Source organism: Sciurus carolinensis, unplaced genomic scaffold (assembly GCF_902686445.1).
Source record: "Sciurus carolinensis unplaced genomic scaffold, mSciCar1.2, whole genome shotgun sequence".
In the NCBI taxonomy this organism is placed as follows: Eukaryota; Metazoa; Chordata; class Mammalia; order Rodentia; family Sciuridae; genus Sciurus; species Sciurus carolinensis.
Genome location: NW_025920152.1, coordinates 947,109 through 957,456, shown reverse-complemented (window position 1 = coordinate 957,456; position 10,348 = coordinate 947,109). Strand labels below are relative to the sequence as shown.

General features: G+C 45.0%; 1 pseudogene; it reads left to right on the top strand.

Annotated features, from left to right (window-relative positions):
- The first annotated feature begins 548 nt into the window (after nucleotides 1-548).
- Nucleotides 549-9,937, top strand: LOC124974523 (TSC22 domain family protein 2-like; annotated as a pseudogene).
- Nucleotides 9,938-10,348: the final 411 nt, after the last annotated feature.

Here is a 10,348-nt window from a genome sequence, read left to right as displayed (position 1 = left end):
ACAAAACAGAAAAATAATGCCATATCCCACTGAGCCAGGTTGATAAAGTAAATAACAATCAACAGGTTTCTTTGTAATTGGATTTCTTAGAGCTTTTAATACTCATATGTGTATTGTGACTCTCCAAGAATTTAATGATGGAAAATTTGATGACGTGTGTTTTAGTCAGCTTTTCATCACTATACCAAAATTCCTGACAGCCTGCTAATAAACAAAAAGAGGTTTATCAAGCTTATAGTTTTGGAGGTTCTAGGGCATGAAGGCTGCATCCACTCAGTTCTGGGGAGGAGCTCATAGCATATGGCAGATGATGGTACAGTGCATTTGAGAGCGAGCAAGTGATACATCTTGCTTGAAACAGGAACAAAGTAGACAGGAGGCAGACTTGATACTTTTATAATAACCTTCTCTCAAAAACTCAAGGGTTTCATGAGAACTACCTTTCAAGATCATACCTCCAACAACCCAAGAACCTCTCAGGAGGTCCCACCCCATAACGTTTCTACCACCTCCAAATTTCCACCCTAGGAATCAAGACTTTAATGACAATGGGCTCCCACACTGCCGCCCCCGCCCTCTCTGCGCCACCGCCGGCTGCCCTCTCACTCCCACCGCGCTGGGACCTGCGGGCCGCGCTGCGCCCAGGGCTCTGGCTGCCACTGCAGGCTGAATCCAGGTACCGTGGCCACCAGACCAAAGAGGAAGGCGGAGCCGCGGGATAGGCGAGGGGCCGGGCCCACAGCATGATCGCAGGAAGAAGTGGCAGAGGATGTCTCCCCTGGTGGCCCGCAGCAGCAGGTGATCGCAGGTGGCAGGCCGCGGACCAGCGCGAACTGGACTTTGTCTGCGGGGCCCGCGCGCTGCCTCCGTGGTTTCCAGCTCCCACGGAGCAGGCAGTGCCCGCTGCCCGCCAGCCTTCTTCACCTTGTCCAAGATGCTGGCCAAGAAGAGCTGCTTCCAGATCACCAGTGTCACCACTGCCCAGGTGGCCACCAGCATCACCGAGGACACCAACAGCCTGGACGACCCAGACGAGTCTCGCACGGAGGACGTCTCCGAGATTTTCGACGTTTCCCGGGCCATGGATTAAGACCCCGAGGAGGTCTGTGAGCGCAGCTCCTCCGAAGAGACTCTCAACAATGTCGGGGACACTGAGACACCCGGAACTATCTCCCCAAACCTTCTCCTGGACAGGCAACTGGCGGCTGTGGCGGCTGCTCCCGCCAACAGAGGAGGAGCCTTTTTGGCCCAGAGCGTGGCCTGGGCGCTCCTCAGTTCCCTGGCGGCAGCCGCCACCTCTGCCCCAACCTCCGGGCCCCGGGAGGCCCCCCTGCGGCGGGCCCGTCCAGCGGACCAGGGTCTGCAGCCCCAGCACAGGTCCCCACCACTTGCAGTTCTTGCTTTCGGTTGATCAAGCTGGACCACGGGAGTGAGGGGCCCTACCGCCGCGGTAGATGGACGTGCATGGAGTACTATTAGCAGAACTCGGACAGCAGCGTCCTAACCCGGTCCGGGGACTGCATTAGGCACAGCAGTACTTTCGACCAGACCGCTGAGCGGAACAGCGGCCTGGGCGCCACCGCAGGGTTGGTGGTGGTGGTGGACTCCATGCAAGGGACGCCCGGACCCGACTCGGGGACTGACAACTCCCTGACTGCTGTGTCACAGCTACTCCCATCGGAGAAAATGAGCCAGTCCGCCCTGGCCCAGCCGCAGAACTTTAGCGTCGGGCAGCCGCAGCCGCTGCCGCCCTTAGGTGGGACTGTGGCTCAAAGCTCCGCTTGGCTGCCGCTGTTCCCGGAGCCACTGCGGGTCCGCAACCAATGATGGCAGCCGCACAGCCAGGCCAGTCCCCAGGTGCCAGGCCGGGCGGCGCCCCTCCGGGACCCGGGGCGCAAGTTCTGCCACAGACGAATGTAGACCTGGCGCAGCCCTCCATGTCCTTGCCTCAGCACCCGGTCCTGGCCAGCGGCGCCCCTGCAGCGCAGCACCCAGCGCACTTCTCATACCCCCAGCCTCAGATGCCGCCTGGGCATTTGCTGCCGGTCCAGCCCTCCGGCCAGAGCGAGTACTCGCAGCAGCATGTGTCCGGCTTGCAGCCACCAAGCCCGGCACAGCCCTTGTCCACCAGCGCCAGAGCGACCCCTTCCGCCAAGGCCAGCTTTCCCCTGGGCGCCGGCCAGAACAGAGCCTCGGCGGCCAAGCAACTGAAAGGTGCATATTCTCAGCCTAGTGAAGCTGTGGCTCCGGGGCGGGGACCTGCGCAGGGCGGGCAGGCCGCGCCTTGTCCGCCGGCTGGCGTGACCCTGGCTGCAGTGGGAGGCGTGGTACAGCCGGGCCTGGGTTCTGCTGGGGCCAGGCAGCCCCAGTGAATTCCTCTGCCTGGTGGCCCTCACACCGTGGTGCCTAGAGTTCCAAACGTGCCTGCAGCGTTGCCCGCTCCCAGCGTGCCTAGCGTGTCTACCACTTCTGTTACTATGCCAAATGTACCCAACGCCTCTGGTCCAGTCTTAGCAGGTGAGCAGCCATAGGCCCGTCAGCAGGAGCAGCAGTGTCATCCAGCACGTTGGGCTGCCCTTAACCCCAGGCAACTCACAGCGCTCCAACTAGTCTACCACAGTCTGACCTAAGCCCGTTTCAGACTCAGACCCAGCCTTTAGTCGGGCAAGAAGAAAATCAGAACCCCTACCTCAAGGGCCACTTTCTCTCATTGCTGAAAATAAGCCTGTTGTGAAGCCTCCTGTTGCAGATGCCCTGGCCAACCCCCTCCAGTTAACACCTATGAACAACCTCGCCACCTCTGTCTTCAGCATACCTATTCCTGTTGATGGTGATGAAGACAGGTATGGAAACCTTATTTTAAATATTGGATAGGAATGCTTGGCCAAGTGTCAGCATAGGCTGCAGCTTTGGGAAATGTTTTTTCAGTTGAGCCCTTCATTTTTAAATAAGTTTTAGTTTAATGAAATTGATTTAAATTGCTGAAGTAAAAGGGTGTAATGAGAGAATTGGACATGTCACAGTTTTTTTTTTTAAGTGCTTAAATGGGTAGGGATGCAACACTTGATTCAAATACGGATTTCAGCCTAACCTTAATATAGAGGGAGTAGCTAGTATGCTCCCAAAGGATTGTCCTTTGAGCAGCCTTATCAGTGTGAATTTTGATGCTGAGACATGAAATTATTAACAAATTTTCCATTATGGAAAATCAGAAGGCTCTCTAGCAAAAACAACACAAAATAGAATCCTTGTAAGGAATCATCTCCAGTGTATCTGGAAAGGCTGAAGAGATAGTGAAGTGTCAAATCCAGCTTTGAAGGTCCTACGTGGTTCAGCCTTTTAATAGAAGGGGGTCGTGAGGTTTCCCAGTGGCTTTTGTAAGATACTATTGTTTGTTTAAGCAAAAAATATTTTGGAAAGATGTTCTTATCTTCCATCAGTCTTTTTAATATACGAAAGGAAGGTATGAGATTTCTTTAACATAGTTAAAGAACATGTAGTTCTTGAAATTAGGAGTAATTTTATAGTTAAAGTGTAAATGTCAATAATTGACTCCCTCTATGTAAGGGATGCTTTCTTAATGGTCTTAGTGAAAATTGTGTATTGCTATACCATTCTAAAACAGTTGATTTTTAGTTATGGCTTAATGAGGGTTTTTAGTGGTTTTGAAGAAACATCACAGGGAAATTTGACATACTACAAATACATATATTATAGTAGATTTTAAAACCCTGACTTGTTACAACATTTTAAATACATTTAAAAATTACAGAGTAAGTTTCAGACATTTTACAGTTAGGCATTTGCTGGGGTATTTGAGCGAGATTAATTTTAGATGTGTTAAACTGTCAAAGCTATTTTTGTGGGTTTTGAAAATAATTGGTATGTAGAAGAACACAATGAGATGTTAAAACTTTTTGTTTCTTAGTATCTTCACATTCTTTTCTTAACTTCACATTTCTAATTAGCCATTTATTTTTGTTATAGACTTCTGTTGATTTGAAAAATGCTCACTTAAATTCTTTCATCTTCTCCGCTTTTGTAATTCAAAGTTCATGTTCTTTTATAGGTGACTTGCTTGTGGGGAGTTTTTATTCCACTTGAGAAACTCTTAGAGAGTACGGTGTCCCCACATGTGAGCTCAGCTAGCTAATCTTTGAGAAACTTTACATGGATGGGACTGCCAAGTAAAGAAACCGATTCCACAAACTACCTATATATAGATGCTCCCATTTTCATACATAAGGACAAATCTGAAATTCAGATTGAGTTCATTTTTTTCACCTTTGGTAATAATTGACAGGCATCTTACCTCTTCTAGCTGCCAGATGCGAATTTTTTCTGGTAAGTTGGTAAGTAACCTTTTATTTACCTCTCTGTTTCTCTACACGGTACCATATCTCTTCAAGTAATGGCTGGTTTCTAGACCACCCTCCTTTCCATACACAAGTACACCTATGAATGAAAAATACATCACACATTTCTTAGTTTGTAAATATGTGATTATACTCCTCAGAGATTTATTATGATCTTCTGTCCCGAAGCAGAGACATCTGTTGACATAAGAAAACTCTTGAAATGTATTCATTTTTTTTTACCATTTTTATTTTTTTTATTGTAAACAAATGGAATACATGTTGTTTCTCTGTTTGTACATGGAGTAAACGCATACCATTTGTGTAATCATAAATTCACATAGGATAATGTTGTTTGATTCATTCTGTTATATTTTCCCTTCCCTCCACCCCTCCCACCCCTCTTTTCCCTCTATACAGTCCTCCCTTTCTCCATTCTTGTCCCCCTCCCTAACCCTAACCCTAAACCTAACTCTAACCCTAACACTAACCCCTCCCACCCCCCATTATGTGTCATCATCTGCTTATCAGCGAGATCATTCGTCCTTTGGTTTTTTTGAGATTGGCTTATCTCACATAGCATGATATTCTCCAATTTCATCCATTTTCCTGCAAATGCCATAATTTTATCATTCTTTATGGTGGAGTAATATTCCAATGTGTATATATATATGTATATATATGTGTATATATATATCAATCACAGTTTCTTTATCCATTCATCAACTGAAGGACATCTAGTTTGGTTCCACAATCTGGTTATTGTGAATTGAGCAGCTATGAACACTGATGTGGCTGTATCTCTGTAGTATGCTGATTTTAAGTCCTTTGGGTATAGGCCAAGGAGTGGGATAACTGGGTCAAACAGTGGTTCCATTCCAAGCTTTCTGAGGAATCTCCATACTGCTTTCCAGAGTGGCTGCACTAATTTGCAACTCCACCAGCAATGTATTAGTGTACCCTTTCCCCCACATCCTCGCCAACACTGATTGTTGCTTGTGTTCTTGATAATCGCCATTCTAATTGGGGTGAGATGAAATCTTAGGGTAGTTTTGATTTGCATTTATCTTATAACTAGAGATGTTGAACATTTTTTCACATATCTGTTGATTGCTTGTATATCTTCTTCTGTGAAGTGTCTGTTCATTTCCTTAGCCCATTTGTTCATTGGATTATTTGTATTCTTGGTTTAGAGTTTTTTGAGTTCTTTATATATTCTGGAAATTAGTGCTCTATCTGATGTATGAGTGGCAAAGATTTTCTCCCACACTGTAGCCTCTCGTCACATTACTGATAGTTTCCTTTGCTGAGAGAAAGCTTTTTAGTTTGAATCTATCCCAGTTGTTGATTCTTGCTTTTATTTCTTGTGCTATGGGAGTCCTGTTAAGGAACTCTAATTCTAAGACAACATGTTGAAGATTTGGACCTACTTTTTCTTCTACAGAATGAAGGGAATCTGTTCTGATTCCAAAGTCCTTGATCCATTTTGAGTTGAGTTTTGTGCAGGGTGAGAGATAGGGGTTTAGTTTCATTCTGTTGCATATGGATTTCCAGTTTTCCCAGCACCATTTGTTGAAGAGGCTATCTTTTCTCCATTGCATATTTTTGGCCCCTTTGTCTAGTATGAGAAAATTGTATTTATTTGGGTTTGTGTCCGTGTCCTCTATTCTGTACCATTGATCTACCTGTCTATTTTGGTACCAATACCATGCTGTTTTTGTTACTATTGCTTTGTAGTAGAGTTGAAGATCTAGTATTGCGATACCCCCTGCTTCACTCTTTCTGCTAAGGATTGCTTTAGTTATTCTGGGTTTCTTATTTTTCCAGATGAATTTCATAATTGCTTGCTCTATTTCTTTAAGGTACGTCATTGGGATTTTAATTGGAATTGCATTGAATCCGTATAGCACTTTTGGTAGTATAGCCATTTTGACAATATTAATTCTGCCTATCCAAGAACATGGGAGATCTTTCCATCTTCTAAGATTTTCTTTAATTTCTTTCTTTAGTGTTCTGTAGTTCTCTGAAATGTATTCTTTAGGTTCTGACCTCAAAGATGCATTTATTTTTCCTTACTGTATTAAAATTTGATCATCTCAAGAATCTCATTCACAGACACCTGAATGTTTGAACTACAGATACTATCATATCATTCTTACCAGTTGCAGCAGTTAATCTAATGCAGAGGTTTTGATTTGTGTGTAGTCCTGTTTTAAACATGACATTTCCCTCCCTCTCCCCAGTCTTTTAAAATCTGTATTTCTTATCAAATGTACATTTCTAATTATTGTTTTAGCCTTTCATTGATTTTTAACATCCTAGTTTCCAAGATGTAATCTTACACATTTGACTTTTTAATCACAGGACCAATGCTCCTGGTGAAGGATTGAATCCATTAGGTAGAAATAGTAAAAACTTTTTTCCTTTTTAATGAAAAACCTTTGTAAAAGAGAGGACATTTTAAAGTTTTAAGTTTGAAATCAAAGAGATTTCCTGGCATGTGATTAATTATGAGATGGGTGCTTTTGAGGAAACTACAGTTTTACTAAAAGTCTCAATTTTAATATGTTAGTTTTGGTCATTTTCTTAAATTCTGCATAAAGTTTTATTTGCATCATTCAAAGTAAAATAAATTGAAATGAGAGGTCCTGAGTAATTATGACAAATTTTGTGACTAGATGACAAATCCTTCAGATCCCAAGGAAATGTTTGTAAATTTAGGACTTTTGTAAGTGCAATCTTTTTTTGAGAAAAGGAGGGAAAATGAGAGATTAACCAAAAAAAATTGGTGTGGGTTTTAATCAAACACTTACTTTTGTGATTTTTGGTTCCATTACCTAATATGAGACTCTATAAGTTCAATTTCAAGGTCATTCATATTGATGGACCAGGCTTTATATTAATCTATCTTAAATGTTATACCTTTGAAAGGGCTGATGATTGTATTGCAAAAGTTCTCAGTGTTTATTACTTGCTGACTACGTTGTTAATTACCATGAAGTTGATACCAATTTTAGACATTTTTATTAGAAAGGTTTATGATTAGTGGTTGAGTCTCTTCAAATTGATTTTGTGTAATCTGGTGGATATAACAATGGTTGAAAATATAGATCATAAAGGATTGTGTAGCTATCTTTACAGTGACTAAATGGTACAGAATTTGTATTAAACTACCTATAAATTGAACAGACTCCTTTAAATGGGGGAAGGTGTGAAATATCACGGGCCCCAAAAGAAACACAGTAAGAGATTGCTTTCCATACATAACTGACCTGTGTGAACTCTGTAGACCACATTACAGAAACTACCATGAATGGCCACAATTGTGAACTATCAACTGCAGTTCAAGACCTAATTGTAAGAATCCCATAGTGTTGTGTGTGTGTGTGTGTGTGTGTGTGTGTGTGTGTGTGTATCTATCTGGTTAATGGTTTTTATTTTTGTGGTTTGCTAATGACTTATGATAAATTGTGAATACTAAGTAATGTGCCCTGAGATGTGCTATAAATACAATTTTGTGCATTCATAAAAAAAAAAAAAACAGCTGGGGAGGAGAGTGGAGAGTGGGAGTGAGTGGGCTTAGCAGGGCCTCCTCTCCTCCCCCTCCAGGGCTCTGCCAGGGGCGCCTGGTGATGTTGAGTCTCACAGCTGGCAGCAAAGGTCCTGCCAGGAGGGCTGAACTGGGGCCAGGACCAGATCAACAGATGCTCCCGCGGAGCCTATTGCTCTCTGGGTCACCACCAAATTGCAGAGTTGGCCACTTGTTATGGCTACAGTGCCAGGTCTTGAAGAGGGAGTTCAGGACCCTGGGGAAAGGTTGCCACAGGGCTGGAGGAGCCCACCGTGTCCCCCATCACAGGGACATGGGCATGCTGTGTGCATTATCCGCCAAACATTGACTTGGTCTGTGCGGAGGAGGGCTCCATTCATTTCTCTGTTTCTATATTTATTTTTAATTTCTTGAACATAATTTTAAGCATTCTTGGAAGACAGGCAGAGACTGCAAACCTTTCATTTTACCCTCTTCAAATAATGTGATTCACACACACAGGTGTTCACTTCTAAAGTCTCCGTAACTCATAGAGTGTTGGAGGAGATCTTAAACGTCATGTACCGTATACACGAGAGCAAACCATGTCCAACAAGCATTCTTGTAAAGGACCAATATTTGTGCAAGAGAAGAAAAAGGGAAAAGAGAAAGAAAATAAAGCACAAAGGAAATGAAAGGTGGATTTGTAGTTAAGGTTTGGAACCAGTTTTCCCTCCTCCTGGGTCATTATCTGACTCTAGGTAAGCAGGTCCCAGTTTCCAGGACCCATCCTATGGTCCAGGAACTCAGGGCTGTTTCCTCATTCTCCTGGAGCATCAGTGCAGAATGGCAAAGGCATGGGATGTATGCTGTTACCTTGTGACTGTGCGTTTGAACCTTGGCTCAGTCCTCAGAATCTCAGAGCTGTCTTCCTTTGGCAAGATGAAAAATGAGATAAGTGGCTGTCTCCATAATCTATTTTGTTAGTCAGGGCAGGAACCTCTTGCTCCCTGCTTCCATGAAGCATGCCACCAGAGGTGAGGGACATGACTGGGGGATAATTGGATCCCGATTATGGCCCCATACTGGGTCCAGCAAGCCCAGCTCACCAATGCCATGGGTTGCAGGTGGCAAGACGGGAAGCTGCATGCCCCTCCTTCCATCAGGAGAAACCAAGGAAGGCCAGCCTTGCTGTCCAGAACCAGGATGCGGCTGCCCCAGTGGTGGGAGCACGTTTTCTGTGACTCCCCAGCTGCATGTTATGGTGTCGTGGGCCCCTCATGGTGCACCAGGCTCACAATGCCAGGGCCTGCCTTCTGTGGCCCCCTGGCCCACCCACCTCTGCCCCCCTCAGACCTCAGCAGTGAAAGCTCTGGTGAGCACTGGGCCCTGAAAAGCTGGGCACTCAGACTGGGGTGTAGGGTCTGAACTCTGGCCCTGTTGGCCAAGGGAGGAAGCAAGGAACGGTGGGGGTTTTGCTTTCACTTTGAAGTCCAGGATTTTTTGGTTAAGGGGAAACTAACTTGGCTAGGTTAAATAACACCCGATATGTCCCTCTTAGTGCCTTAACGTGGCCCTTGCTAGAAGAGGGGACATTGCTGGTACAGGTGGTAGGCCATCCTGCATTTTCAGGGAGCACCTGGTGAGTCACGGGGGTCCTTGGGAGAGGGGCCAGAAGTCTCTGTGCTAATAGCTGCAGAGGGGACAAGGCAGCAATTAGATGAAGTGATGAGGGGGCAGTGGAGGAATGCTGGTGACCCAGAAGTACAGTCTTCACAGAGCCTTCAGAGGAATGCAGGCCTGCAGATGCCCTGATTGCAGACTCGAACTTGGAGCTGTAGGATGCTAACTGTGCACATGCACATGACCTGGTCTGTCATACTCTGTTACAGCAGCCACAGGACACTGCTGCCCTGCCATGAAATGTGCCTCTGGGAAACATGGGATTGCTGGCACCCCAACTCCTTTCTTAACTGGCCCCTCTCATGACTCTCCTCATGGCCATGTGGGGTACAGGACAGATGGAGAGCTAATCAACTCTGAAGAAGTGTGAGCCAGTCCAAGCCATCTCTGAATGGAAAATTACACGAATTGTACAAGGTACACACATTGTGGGAATATCATCTTCTCATCCCCTTTTGGGGACAGGGGTCCATGCTATGGAGCAGGCAAAGGCAGCCCCAAAATGCCACAGAGTGTTGGAAGCAATCATTGTTTGGTTTGCCACCCATACATTTTGGTCTTACTAATTACAACAATATTATAATGGACAGAGTTTATTGGACAAGCTGATTAGATTTAACAGTAAACAAAACACTATGTAATGGTAAAGTTTATTGATGGGATTCAATTTATAAACTTCACATCCATACACACACACACACACACACACACACACACACTCCTTTGGAATCATAAATGAGGGTGAATGGCATCAGTTTTCACACACATCTTTGACTCTACT